The sequence below is a fragment of the Triticum aestivum genome, chromosome 1A, assembly GCF_018294505.1.
Source record: "Triticum aestivum cultivar Chinese Spring chromosome 1A, IWGSC CS RefSeq v2.1, whole genome shotgun sequence".
NCBI classification, from domain to species: Eukaryota; Viridiplantae; Streptophyta; class Magnoliopsida; order Poales; family Poaceae; genus Triticum; species Triticum aestivum.
Window position 1 is genome coordinate 88,858,812 of NC_057794.1, and position 15,196 is coordinate 88,874,007.

Sequence of the window (15,196 nt, forward strand, 5' to 3'; positions counted from 1 at the left end):
TTGCCATGATCTATAAACTAAAATTGTCACATTGCAACTTTACTGTAAACAGTGACAACTACAGTGTAAATATCATGACAATTTTTGCCTAATTTTTTTTGTTGAAACATATCAACATGTGATCTCTTTGAAAATCTCACCGAGACGGATTTAATAGTGAAAACGGATTTTTAATTGGATTTTTAATTAGAAGATAAAACATTTTTAAGTCAAAAACCAAAAAGATTCCCACTGATGTCATCTGTTTTGACGTGGCAAAATGAATGGTAATGGAAACGTTTGGGCCATATTGCTTCGTGCCACACGTGTGGGCGTTATCATTTGGGGAAAAAACGATACTGCGTCCATACTACATCACACAAATCTTGGTATACTTAGCTGCAAAAGTAGCCACAAATTTGTACTCCCTCCGTCCGGAAATACTTGTCGCAGAAATGGATACAAATGGATGTATCTAGAACTAAAATACATCTAGATACATCCATTCTCCGGACAAGTATTTCCGGACGGAGGGAGTACACTACTTCCATATAAGTGAGGATATTAATTAGTAGTGAAAGTGCGTTATATCGACTAGAGGGGGGGGGTTGAATAGACGATTTTTATGAAAGTCTTCATTCCTTGGAGTTTTGAAGACAAACAATAGAAATGAACCTATAACCATGCAGCGGAAGGTAGACTACCCTAGACAAGCCATAGTCAAGTATTTAATGAAGTGAAAGCACAAAGACTAACAACAGCTAGACAGTACGGATCAGGATGGAAGATAATATGAAACCAATCTGAACAAACAGTCACACAGTGAAGACAAATGGACAATGCAAATAGGTAATGACTTCACAAGGACCAACTGTAAATAAAGAGATGGGAAGGGTAGAACCAGTGAGCTTGGTGAAGACAAAGGTTTGGTAGACCAGTTCCAACTGCGGTGACAGTTGTACATCTGGTTAGGGCGGCTAGGTATTTAAACCTGAGGACACACAGTCCCGGACACCCAGTCCTGAACATGCAGCTCAGGACACTCAGTCCTCACCGCATTCCCCTTGAGCTAAGGTCACACAGACCTCGCCCAATCACTCTGGTAAGTCTTCAAGGTAGACTTTCAAACCTTCACAGACTTCGTTCACTGGCGATCCACAATGACTCTTGGATGCTCAGAATGCGACGCCTAACCGGCTGGAGGATTCACAGTCCTCAAGTGTAATAAGTCTTCAGATCACACAGACAGGAAGACTTAAGTGATGCCTAACACTCTTTGGCTCTGGATGTTTAGGGCTTTATCTTCGCAAGGAATTCTCTCTCAAAGGCTTCGAGGTGGGTTGCTCTCAAACGACAAAAGCCGTACTCTAACTCTGAGCAGCCAACCGTTTATGGTTGTAGGGGGTGGGCTATTTATAGCCACTAGGCAACCCGACCTGATTTGTCCGAAATGACCCTTGGTCACTAAGGAACTGACACGTGTTCCAACAGTCAGATTTCAAACACACACGGCAACTTTACTTAGACTACAAGCAAAGCTGATTTATCCAACTCTGGACAAGATTTGCTCTCATAGTCTTCACTCGAAGACATAGGATTTTGGTTAAGCATCACTTTAGTCATTCTGACTGGTTTTCTTGGACCCCACTTAACAGTACGGTGGTTCCTATGACTCAACAAAGAAGAAAAAGAACGATGAAAGAACTAAGTCTTCGCGCTCCATAGTCTTCATGTGATGTCTTCTCTTGTCATAGTCTTCAATGTGAATGTCTTCACATACGACCTTTGACTTCAATGTCTTCTTACATTTTTAGGGGTCATCTCTGGTAGGAAAACCGAATCAATGAGGGACTTCTACCTGTGTTATCCTGCAATTCTCACAAACACATTAGTCCCTCAACTAGGTTTGTCGTCAATACTCCAAAACCATCTAGGGGTGGCACTAGATGCACTTACAATCTCCCCCTTTTTGGTGATTGATGACAAACTAGTTGAAGTTTTCAACGGGGAATATAATATGTGAAATTGTAAAGGATAGGGGATTGTCTTCATAAGTGGCAAAGGCTCCCCCTGAAGATGTGCATATAAGTAATTTGCTTTTGGTATGCAAATGCACATGGCACGTTGTACTTGTGGAGATCCTCTTCAACTTATGATGACAATTCATCATGCATGAAAAGTATGTGAAGATAATGACATGCATAATGAAAAATGGACGTCTGCAAAATGATCTAAGTGCGGAATTTATCGTCGCACATGCGGAGTTTATCATCGCATCATAGAAAAGCAAAAAAGTAGCAGACGACCATCGAGTTTGAGTGTTACAACTCAAAGAACCAAATGTATCAAAACACGAGAGTTGTAAACACTAGGCAAAATATAAAACCACCGCCCATATGGACCCGCTTGAAGACTATCAAACTCATATGCTTCTCCCCCTTTTGTCAATAAGGACCAAAAAGGTTTGAAGACATAGAGCACCTACTCGTTCCCACGAGGAGTTGGTGAAGCAGCAGGGTCGTCGGAGTTGGTTGGCGGTGCAGACGAACTCGGTGCAGTGGTGATTTGCGCCGAAGGTGGTGAAGTAGCATCATCTTCATCATTGATGACACGTGCATTCACTGTTGCAGCAGAGGAGGAGAACTCAAAGTCTTCAAGAGACGAAGTTCGTCGCAGCACAGTCCTTCTTGGAGGTGTTGAGTCAAACTTGAAGCGTTCAGAGAAGCCATCCTCTTGAAGATCATCTTGAGAACACATAAGCGCCAGCCCTTTCCATGTACGCCGACAGGTTTCATGGGCAACAAAGGCATTCTTGGTGGCAAGGTTGTGAATCCTGTTTACATCCACCAAGAAGCTTTGCATTTGGCGCTTTAGCCAGTCATGATGCTTATCCTGTTTCTGATGAAGGGCAACCAGAAACTCTCGGTCATTGAGAACACGGGATCGCTTCTTGGGCCTTTGTGCAATGGTGCTTTCAGTGGCTTCAGTGAGGGCACGATGAGGTGCACGGGTAGTACCAGCCAGAGGATAAACACGAGTGACTGCTGGGTCGCCTTCAATGTGTTGAGAGAAACTTTGCTTATCAGCATTCTGAAGACTAAGGGGCTCCTTGGCAGGCTTTGGATAGATGGCTTCAACTGACATATCGATGTCAGGCAGAAAGATCCGATGATTGCAAGCAGAGGGCTGATAGGTGACAGCTGAGTGTAGTTTGATCAGCTGCATAATTCATGGAGCATAAAACTTCAAGCCAAAGAGATCATATCCTGATGCAGCAAGTTGGCGGATGAAGAAGTCTTGTGCATTGAAGCATTTGCCGTGAAGAATATGGAAGACCAAAGTCTTCATTGCACCTTCTAGCTTTGCATGTGGAGAATGTCCTTTGATGGGCCAGAGAGTTCGCCTTATGATGTGATAGATGGTGCGTGGCAGATACTCAAGGTCTTCAACAAAGAACTCCTTAGGATATTCAGCATCTGGATGCAAAGGCTTCATCATGCTAAGCATCTGACTCATGTTTGGTTCAGGCTTGTGAAAAATGCTCTCCATAGCTGCACTGTGAAGCTGACAACTAGGTTCATAAAGATCTCCTAGAGTGGGCAGATGTAACACCCTCGATGCGACTATATCTCCCACGTGTCGAGGCACGACTTAGAGGCATAATCGCATTGAAGGCATATGTCGCAAGTTAGGCAATCTTCACAACATCCCATGTAATATAAATCATAAAGGGGAGATAACATAGTTGGCTTACACTCGCCACGTCAATCAAGTACATAAATAACATTACATCAACCAAACACTCATGGCCCGACTACGACGCCAAAATAAAAGATAACCCAACATGCGACACGGTCCCAATCACCCCCAACTGGGCACCACTACTGATCATCAGGAAAGGAAACATCATAACGTTGAGAGTCCTCGTCGAACTCCCACTTGAGCTCAAGCGCGTCTCCTGGAGCAGAATCATCAGGCCCTGCATCTGGTGTAATAGTAATCTATGAGCCACAGGGACTCAGCAATCTCGCACCCTCGCGATCAAGACTATTTAAGCTTATAGGTAAGGCAAGGTAAATATGTGTGGAGCTGCAGCAAGCGACTAGCAAATATGGTGGCTAACTTATTCGCAAAAGAGAGCGAGAAGAGGAGGCAAAGTGCGAGCGAGAAACTAGAGAGCAACCTGCGCAAACATTACTCCAACACCGTGTCCACTTCCCGGACTCCGCCGAGAAGAGGCCATCACGGTAACACACTCAGTTGATTCATTTTAATTAAGTTAAGGTTCAAGTTATCTACAACCGGACATTAACAAATTCCCATCTGCCCATAACGCGGGCACGGCTTTCGAAAGTTCAAATCCCTGCAGGGGAGTCCCAACTTAGCCCATGACAAGCTCTCACGGTCAACGAAGGAATAGACCTCCTCCCAAGATGTTCCGATCAAACTCGGTATCTCGGTAATTCAAGACACTTCGACAGGTTAAAACAAGACCAGCAACACCGCCCGAATGTGCCGACAAATCCCGATAGGAGCTGCACATATCTCTTTCTCAGGGCACACTCAGATTGTCTTAGGTACGGGTAGGCCAGCCCAGAGTTGCCCCTGGTGGCCACCGGCAGCTGACAGGTGGACCAACACTCAGAGGAGCACTGGCCCGGGGGGGGGGGGTTAAAATAATGATGACCCTTGAGTCTGCAGAACCCAAGGGAAAAAAAGGCTAGGTGGCAAATGGTAAAACCAAGGTTGGGCATTGCTGGAAAAACTTTAATCAAGGCGAACTATCAAGGGGTTCCCATTATAACCCAACCGCGTAAGGAACGCAAAATCCGGGAACATAACACCGATATGACGGAAACTAGGGCGGCAAGAGTGGAACAAAACACTAGGCGAGAGGCCGAGCCTTCCACCCTTTACCAAGTATATAGATGCATTAAGATAACAAGGCAATATAATGATATCCCAACAAGTAAATAAATGTTCCAACAAGGAACGACCTTCAATCTTCACCTGCAACTAACAACGCTATAAGAGGGCTGAGCAAAGCGGTAACATAGCCAATCAACGGTTTGCTAGGACATGGTGGGTTAGAGGTTTGACATGGCAATTTGGGAGGCTTGAAAGCAAGTGGTAGGCATCGTAGCATTGTCATAGCAAAAGAGCGAGCAAACTAGCATAGCAAAGATAGTAGTGATTTCGAGGGTATGATCATCTTGCCTGCACAGTTGTCAGAGTTGACTGGATCCTCGAAAGCAAACTCAACGGGCTCCTCGTTAGCGAACTCGTCTCCTGACTCTACCCAAAGAAGACAAGCAAGCAACAAGGACACAATCAACCACGTGCAAGGATCAAACAAGACGATGCAAAGATGGTATGCTATGCGGGATGCGATGCGGGGTGCATAATGCAAGATATGACAGGAAATGCAAGAACCTGGCATCAACTTGGAAATCCAAGTGTGTCACTGGAAAGGTCAGATGAAATCGCTTGAAAACGATATAAAGAACGCCGGAATCGGAGTTACGGTTTGGAAATGGCAAGCGATTCAAATATGACACCTGTCTATAATTTACAGCAAGTAGCCATCTAAATGCAATGAGATGAACATGCTACAGCATCCAAACATGGCAACAAAATACATGGCAGGAAGTCATTCAAGATGCTTAACAAAAGTCTAGCACTGAGCTACGGCCAATTCATCCATTAACAGGTTCAAACAAGCATGGCAAAAATGCATTTGGTAAACACATTTCAAACTTAATGAAATTAACACTTGTCTAGAATATCAGATCAGATAGCACACTTTGGAGCATGAAAACTATATGCTACAGGTGCTGAACATGACAAAGTAAAGCATGACATGGAGCTACTCAAAGAGCTTAACAAAAGTCCCTTAGTGACCTTGAGCCAAAAGGGATCAGAAAGTACAATTGCAAGCATGTGAACATAGCAAAAACATAAGCAGATCACAGACTTAGTGAAAAACTGGCACATGCTGAAACATATCTCAAGTAGGCATGTTTACGAGCTCGATGCACTCACCACAGGGCAAGTCATGACAAACTAAGCATACACCCATTAAGAAGGCACAAAATGCAAGCTAGACATGTCAAGAACAATAGCATAGCATGCACGGATCAACTACAACATCATCGGCAAAATTGCAAACAAGTTGACAATCTGCCCAGATTCGCAAAGTAGCGAAAGTAGAGCTCGATTGACTCAAGCTAGGATGCTCCATAATTGCAAACAAAGACATGGATGGATAGAGAACTACAATATTAACAAAACATCCTTACTGATCATCCTCAAAAGAGGCACTGATCACTAGGAAACAACATGAACATATGGCATCATCAGATAAACAGCTCAAGGACTTAGTGGAAATGCTAAGTCCCTGAAAACAGAATTAACAAGTGCACCACTTTGCAAGCTTGTACTAGTCACCTCACACATCACAAAAATACATGGGTTGCACCTCTAGAGAGATGACAAAACCCTTAACAAAACATATGTAGAACTCATGGGCATAGCATGCACACAATAATCATGGCAAAAATGACAAAAAACTAAATGGAGCAGCAGATCTGACAATTTTCTCAAGTAGCCCTCTTCTAACAGCATTTCGGGCATCAAGATGAACTCAAATGAAAATGATGCAATGGAATTAAATGATGTACCCTCTGAGGTGAACATTTTGATATGCTATATGCATGAATCGGAGCTACGGATGCAAAGTTACGAGGCTATGAACAGGAGCACTTGGATCTGGAATTTTTGGACTTAGACGAAATTCAACCTCGCAGAAAAAGTCAACTCGGGACACGGAAGCCGAGGCGGTGGTGGATCTCGCCGGAGCTCCTCGCCGGAGAGGGGATCCGGCGACGAGGAGGACAACGGAGGGCGGCGGGGCCGAGGCGAGGGGCGGCGAGGCGCGGGCCGGGTCGAGGTGGCGGCGGAGCGGCGGAGGTGGCGGCGAGGCAGAGCGGCGGAGGCGGCGGCGCGCTCCGGCCGGCGCGGGTGGCGGCGGACGAGGGAGACGACAGCGGGCGAGGGAGACGAGGCCCCGGGTGGCGGCGGCGAATCCCGGGCCGCGGGGCCAGCCACGGGCCGCGCGGGCCCGGGGGAGTGCGGCGGCGATGTGGGGCACCCGTGCCACGTGGCGCGCCCCGGTTGGCGGCAGCTATTTGTCCAGGGGGGGGGCGGACATGTCCGGCGCGGCAGAAGACGGATCTAGGGTTTTCGGGGGTAGAAGAAGACCCGGAGTTCGGAGGGGTCTTTAAATAGGCATAGAGGGAGCTAGGAGAGTCCAAATGAGGTGCGGTTTTCGGCCACGCGATCGTGATCGAACGCTCTAGATGATGGAGCAGGTTTAGGTGGGATTTGGGCCAAATTGGAGGGGTGTTGGGCTGCAACACACACGAGGCCTTTTCAGTCCCTCGGTTAACCGTTGGAGTATCAAACGAAGTCCAAATGATACGAAACTTGATAGACGGTCTACCGGTAGTAAACCAAGGCCGCTTGGCAAGTCTCGGTCCAATCCGGAAATGTTTAATCCCCACACACGAAAGAAAGCTAGAAATGACCACCGAAGGAGAACGAAGCGCCGGAATGCAAAACGGACAACGGGGAAAATGCTCGAATGCAAGAGATGAACACGTATGCAAATGCAATGCACATGATGACATGATATGAGATGCATGACAACGATAACAACACACGGAGACAAGACCCAAACCCGAGAAAAATAAATAACTTAACGCCGGAAACGGCAAGAGTAGGAGTACAAATTGGGAAAGTTACATCCGGGGTGTTACAGCAGACCAGTGAGCTCAATGATATCAAAGGCTTTGGCTTCGTGATGAACATTGCCTGTCATCCACTCAAGGACCCAAGTCTTCGGATCTCTGTTGTAGCCACGAATATGAACAGTGGCATAGAATTGGAGCAGCAATTCTTCGTTCCAGTGCTCCTTGTCAGTGATGAACGACAACAATCCAGACTCTCTGAAGCAATCCAGAGCTTCTTCCAAACAAGGCAGACTAGTTATGGCTTCAGTGTCAAGGCGCATATGTGGGAAAATGCGACCTTGATTGTACAGAATGCATGAGTAATAACTGCGCTGCTGATAGCTCCAGAACCGATCAGAAGATATTCTTGCCTTTGAGTAGGGGTTCTTGGCGCTATTGAAGAAGGTGTTGTGTGCCTTGAAGCCATTGATATTAAAAGATCCAGGTGCAGATGCAGTACCTGGAAACCTGGGAAACCTTGGCATTGGCTTCTGAACCTGAGGCCTGTGCTCAACGTGATAGTCAAACTGAGGACCAGCAGCAGGCGGAGGAGTCAGAAAAGGCCATTTTACAGTGATAAGTTGGCCATAGTTGAATGCTTGCTCGATAGTGTGTGGCCTTGGTGGCGGAACAGGAGCAGTGGCATCAACAGAGGCGCCAGGCTGCACATCTATTGCAGGTGCATCATTGGCTTCATTGGCCTCTGGCACATTGGTTGGTGCAGGCTCCACATTTGCTTCAGCCATGACTACGTCATTGGCTTCATTTGTGTTGGTGGTGGCATCCTCAAGATTCTCAACCTCCACTTGATGAGCTGGAGGGTCGGGCACAGACACATTCACTTCATGAACAGCTTCTTCAGAGATTGGGGGTGTAGGGACACGATCTTCTTCTTGTTTGTCATCGACTGATGCAGCCGGATTGTCTTCAGCACCTTTGGCTTCAGACACGGAGACATTCACAGTCGGAGTGGCATCTGGAAACACTTGACGTGCAACAGATTGATGGTGCACTTCTCCTTCTGGAACGCTCGAAAGAGGGACTTGAGGCCTTGGTCCTTTGCGAAGCCTGCGTAGCGCTGGCGACGCCTGTGGAGATGGAGTTGGCTGGGCCTCAAAGTCATCATCTTCTTCTTGTACGGGTGGTGTGACTTGAGTACTCGGGGTGTCTTGTTGTTGTGGGTGATCAGCCCATGATGCATCCTGAGCAATTGGCGTCAGAGGACGACCAATGCTGATGAGTTTACTGTTCATGAGAACAGGCGATGATACCAAGTTGTGCTCGATCTGAGGAAGAACTACATCATCTTCAACATTGTCATGGTGGCCAATGTCTTCAGCAGCGGTGAGATCAACTACTGGAATGTCTTCAGCGGTGGGAACAATCAGTTGGCGCTCGTGGTGTTCAGATGCAGGGCGAACCATTGAGATAGGTTCAACAACTAAGGGCTCTGTGGGAGCAGCCCGATCCTTCTTGGTTTTGCGCTTCTTCTTAGAGGGAGCGACATCAGAAGCTTCAGGATTTTTCCTTTTTCTGGCTTCAGCCTCGGCAGTCCTCGTCTTCTTCAGTTCTGAAGCGGTTGACCTGACCTTTGGCTTCGAGCCAGTCATGCTGCTTGGGAAGACTATGCGAGGTCCTTCTTGCCTTGCAGGTGCAGATTGGTCTGTTGATGGCTTCTTCTTCTTTGCAACCATTCTTGGGTCGATGCCAGGACGACCAAGAGCCTTGCGCTTCTCAGCCTCATTGTAGGCTTGCACACACTTGTCAGCCAGGCTCTTCATGCGCTCACGAGAACATTTAGCTTCTTCACGCTTCTTGAGAAAGGCTTCTTTGAGCTCGTGCAGCATGATCTTGAAGTTTTTAACATCTTGCACGCTGAGCTTGGCCATGTGCTTCTTGAACTGAGCTTTCTCATAGTCGATCTTTTGCTTCAGTTCAACGATGCGCTGAGCTAGAGCTAGCTCAGAAGCAATGGCGCCAGTGAAGGCGGCACTGAGGCCAATTGGAAGTTGCAGATCTTCAAAGCTGAGGTTGGGCGTGTCAAACCACTCATCGATGAAGTTATGGATGATTGCCACATCAAAGAGAGGCAAATCATTGAAGATCTCTGCTTCTTCCTTGCTCTTGATCAGTTGCTCAAGAGCGTCATCTGCAAGATCTTCATCGCTGGACAGATCAATGGCGTCATTGCGCAGAATAGCAGCAGCAGTCAGTGCCTGATCAGTATTCTTTCTCATCTCAGTCTTCTTGGAGATACGTGATAGATGTTCAGACTGCACACTGTCTTCAGGAGGTGCAGTAGCCAGTGGCTTCGCATGTAAGACCTTTGGTGCAGGAGCAGGCTTTGAAGCTTTAGGCTTCTTCAGTTTCTTTGGCTTCGGCGGTGCAGGCGCTTCATCAGATTCAGCCTCATCTGCAGGCTCATCCACGGATGTCCCTTGAACCATGATATGAGTGATGAGACCTTCCAGGTTGTAGAAGGGCCCAACAAGATTGGGTTCAGCTTCGCGGGTGCCATCGGCACGGGGAGCAGAAGGACCAGGGTTGAAGTCTAGTCCCGATGACTTCTTGTTTTGCTTAGCCGAATTCTTGGCAAAATGGAAGTTGCGCTTGAACAGATTGTCGTCACGACACCATAGCAATGACGATGGGTCTGCATCCGCAGGCTGTGGTCCACGGACCATGCAGGGATAGAAGCCTTGTTCAATGGCTTCATCTCTAGACCTGGGTTGAAGATTTCTGTATAGGATGTCTCCCCATGGTCGCTTGATGGCATTCTTCTCAGCATATTCCTGGGTCACAAACCTGTACTTGAACCATTGCTCAACCCAGTATCTTCGAATCCATTGGATTCGTGTCTTGCGCTGATTGTAATCCTCTTCTGGATCTGTCTTGTACAGCTCTGAGAGGTCATCAGGCAGATCTCTTGATGTTCCCCCTCGACGCTGTCTGCCATCCTTCCTTGCTGATTTCTCTGTAGCCATGAACTTCAAACTGAATGGCTTCAACACGTTCAAAGGTTTCAAAGGCTTCCGCTTGCTGGTCAAATAGGAACTAGCTTCGGGAGAATTTATATGATGCTGTAAGAATTCTGCAAATGAATGCAGACTATGAGAACCAAGGGATTCTCCCACGGACATGTACCTGTGACAGCATTAAGGTGCGAGGGAAGGGGAAGAGGTCATATGCATTCTCAGAAGATTTTGAAGATAAATCAGTCTAGAAGACATTGACCTCATAGTGCGAAGACATTCACTCATAGATAGAGAGTTGGTTCCAGATTTGTACGAATCCACGAATAAGTACAAGTGAGGAATCTAACTACTTTATGAAGTATAAGTGAACATACTAGGTATATTATGAGATGCAGTATGAAATAGATCCAACTTGTGTGAACAGAAACTGCTTGTGGTAGAAAGTGATGAATCTATAGGATCAAAGGGGCCGTAAAAAGGAAGTTTTATTTACCACACAAAGAACCGCTAGACGGAGTGGGAGAGGAGGCCGAGTAGTTCGATCATCCGTGCCCTAACTTGGCGACGGAGGACACCTACGGCGACGGCGGAGAAGACGATGTCCGCAGCCGGCGTGAAGACGGCGTCGGTGAGGTCGCGACAGCTAAGCGCTTCGTCGCCGGCGTCGTCGAGGGCTAGCGGTGGCGCTAGGGTTTGTGCGAGAGTGGAAGAAAGGATAATGACTGAGGTGAGGCGTGTATTTATAAGGACAGGGACGGCACAGTGTTATTACACAGGTGCCCCTGGCGATTCACATCTGAAGGGCACGTGGCTATCATGCAACATATCAGAGGTTGTTCCACGTTCCCACGCATGCCTGGATTGTTGGGTGGTCGTTCCCACTTCTCCGGGTTTCAGGTGAAAGGATTTAGCATTGAAAACAGACTTAATGCTTGTCTCTGTATCTTTTGCTGACAAGGACGCAGAGAAGAAATTCGACAGTTTCAATAGAATGCATATGATTTGGAGAGATAGAGTTTGAGATAGAAAGCATAGAGAGGTTAGGGTCCGATCACATTCACTTAGTTCAAAAGATTTAACAAGAAGACATAGCTATAAGTGAATGCTGTAGAGGACAGAACACTAGTATATATATATATGTATGTATATATATATATATATATATATATATATATATATGAAAAGACAATCAAATCAACATAGTGAAGATAATCATGAAGACAAGTTAAGATTGAAGCCAAACCAAATGTGAAGACATACCAAACGTAACGCCATGAGTGAAACACTTCAAACAGAAAAATTTGGTGGTGGCGTTACCCACCGTATAGGAAGTATTAGACTCAGACACGGCGCACAATTATCGTGGCGCTCCGAAGTCAAATTCCACATTAATGTATTCACACTTAGAATGTAAGTCTTTATTGATTGAAGATATACTTTACTTCGTGTGTTGCACATCTAAGTCATCAATATGCATAAGTGTTAGGATGTGTGCCTGATCACAGGACATTTGAGGATTCCAAGATATTTAGCTCACACCGTAACTTGCAAAACCTCTTCTAGGGCTTGGTGAAGATATCTGCCAATTGCTCTTCAGTGTTGACGTGTATAATATCAATATCTTCCTTCACAACATGATCTCTGAGAAAGTGATGACGAATTTCAATGTGCTTTGTCTTCGAGTGCTGAACTGGGTTGTTGGCAATCTTGATGGCGCTTTTGTTGTCACAGTAGAGTGACACTTGCTTCAGATGAATGCCATAGTCTTTGAGTGTTTGCTTCATCCATAGAAGTTGAGCGCAGCAAGATCCAGCAGCAATGTATTCAGATTAAGTAGTGGAGAGAGATACACAGTTCTGCTTCTTTGAAGACCAACATACAAGTGATCGTCCCAGAAAATGACATGTGCCTGATGTAGACTTGCGATCCACCTTGTCACCAGCATAATCAGCATCCGAGAATCCAACCAGATCAGACTTTGAGCCCTTTGGATACCATAATCCTAGTGTTGGGGTGTGAGCCAAATATCGAAGAATTCGCTTCACAGCTAAGTGATGCGATTCCTTTGGTGCCGCTTGGAATCGAGCACACATGCAAACACTAAGCATAATATCTGGCCTAGATGCACATAGATAAAGTAAAGAACCAATCATGGAGCGGTATACCTTTTGATCGAACTCTTTACCATTGTCGTCGGGACCCAAATGATGTTTGGCTGGCATTGGCGTCGTGAAGCCTTTGCAGTCTTGCATCCCAAATTTCTTCAGGCAATCTTTGAGGTACTTCTCTTGAGATATGAAGATGTCGTTGCGTTGTTGACGTATTTGAAGACCAAGGAAGAACTTCAGCTCACCCATCATGGACATCTGATATTGCTCTTGCATCATATATCCAAACTCGTCTGTGTATTTCTGATTGGTGCAGCCGAAGATAATGTCATCCACATATATTTGGCACACAAACAGTTCACCATCATATGTCTTCGTGAAGAGAGTGGGGTCGAGGGAACTAGGTTTGAAGCCTTTGCTCTTCAGGAAGTCTTTGAGTGTGTCATACCAAGCCCGAGGGGCTTGTTTGAGGCCATACAGTGCCTTGTTGAGCTTGTACACCATGTCAGCATGTTTTGGATCTTCAAAGCCAGGCGGTTGTGCAACATACACTTCTTCTTCAATCTTGCCATTGAGAAAAGCGCTCTTCACATCCATTTGATATAGAAGAATGTTATGATGATTTGCATAGGCCAGCAGTATGCGTATGGCTTCAAGTCTAGCCACAGGAGCAAATGTTTCATCGAAGTCAATCCCTTCAACTTGAGTGTACCCTTGAGCAACGAGACGAGCTTTGTTTCTGACAACTTGACCATGCTCATCTTGCTTGTTGCGATATATCCATTTGGTGCCTATTATATTGTGCTTGCGAGGATCAGGACGCTTAACCAGTTCCCATACATTATTCAGCTCAAACTGTTGAAGCTCTTCTTGCATAGCTTGAATCCATTCAGGTTCCATGAAGGCTTCTTCAACTTTCTTGGGTTCAGATATTGAGACGAATGCGAAGTGCCCATAGAAATTTGCTAGCTGTGTTGCCCTTGAACGAGTGAGTGGACTTGGTGCATTGATGCTATCAATTATTTTCTCAATCTGTACTTCATTTGCAACACGAGGATGTACAGGACGAAGATTTTGCTCTTGCTGATCATTGTCATCGTTAGAAGGATTGTCTTCAGGCTGAGCATTGTCTTCTGTTTGATCAGGTGCGGAGATGATAAGTTCCTCTTCAGGCTGAGATTTAGATGGTATGATTTCTCCAGTTCCCATAAGTTTGATTGATTCACTGGTTGGAACTTCATCTAGCACGTTTGGCAAGTGCTCTCTTTGTGAGCCGTTAGTCTCATCGAGCCGCACATCCACTGTTTCAACTACTTTATAGTGAAAAAGGTTGAAGACTCTGTAGGAGTGCGGATCCTTTCCATATCCAAGTATAAAACCTTCATGTGCTTTTGGTGCAAATTTTGAAGTGTGATGTGGATCCTTGATCCAGCACCTGGCACCAAATACTCTGAAGTAATTGACATTTGGCTTCTTGCCAGTAAGGAGCTCATAGGATGTCTTGTTGAGAAGCTTGTGAAGATAAACACGGTTGATGATATGGCATGCAGTATCAATGGCTTCAGGCCAGAACTTTCTTGGAGTCTTGTATTCATCAAGCATCGTCCGTGCCATCTCAATGAGTGTTCTGTTCTTGCGTTCCACGACGCCATTCTGCTGCGGTGTGTACGGAGCTAAGAATTCATGTGTAATGCCCAAAGTATCAAGATAAGTGTCCAGACCAGTGTTTTTGAATTCAGTGCCATTGTCACTTCTGATGTGCTTGATCTTGATGCCATAGTTGTTCATGGCTCGATTGGCGAAGCATCTGAAGACATCCTGCACTTCAGTCTTGTAGAGGATTATATGCACCCAGGTATATCTTGAATAATCATCAACAATGACAAAGCCATAGAGACAAGCAGTAGTAGTAAGAGTTTAGTAATGAGTGGGACCGAAAAGGTCCATGTGGAGCAGTTCGAAGGGTTGAGTCGTTGTCATGATTGTCTTCGAGGGATGCTTGGCCCTCTTCATCTTTCCTGCTTCATAGGCACCGCATAAGTGATCCTTCTTGAACTTGACGCCCTCGATGCCTATGACATGCTTCTTCCTTGCAAGGGTGTGGAGGTTCCTCATGCCAGCATGCCCTAGCCTCCGGTGCCAGAGCCAGCATTCAGAAGCTTTTGCTAGAAGACATACGGCAAGTTGTGGTCCTGCTGAGAAATCTACCACGTACAAATCATCTTTCCGATACCCTTCAAACACTAGAGACTTGTCAGATTCCATTAGAACAAGGCAACGATATTTTCCAAACATCACAATCATGTTTAAATCGCAAAGCATTGAGACAGACATTAAGTTGAAA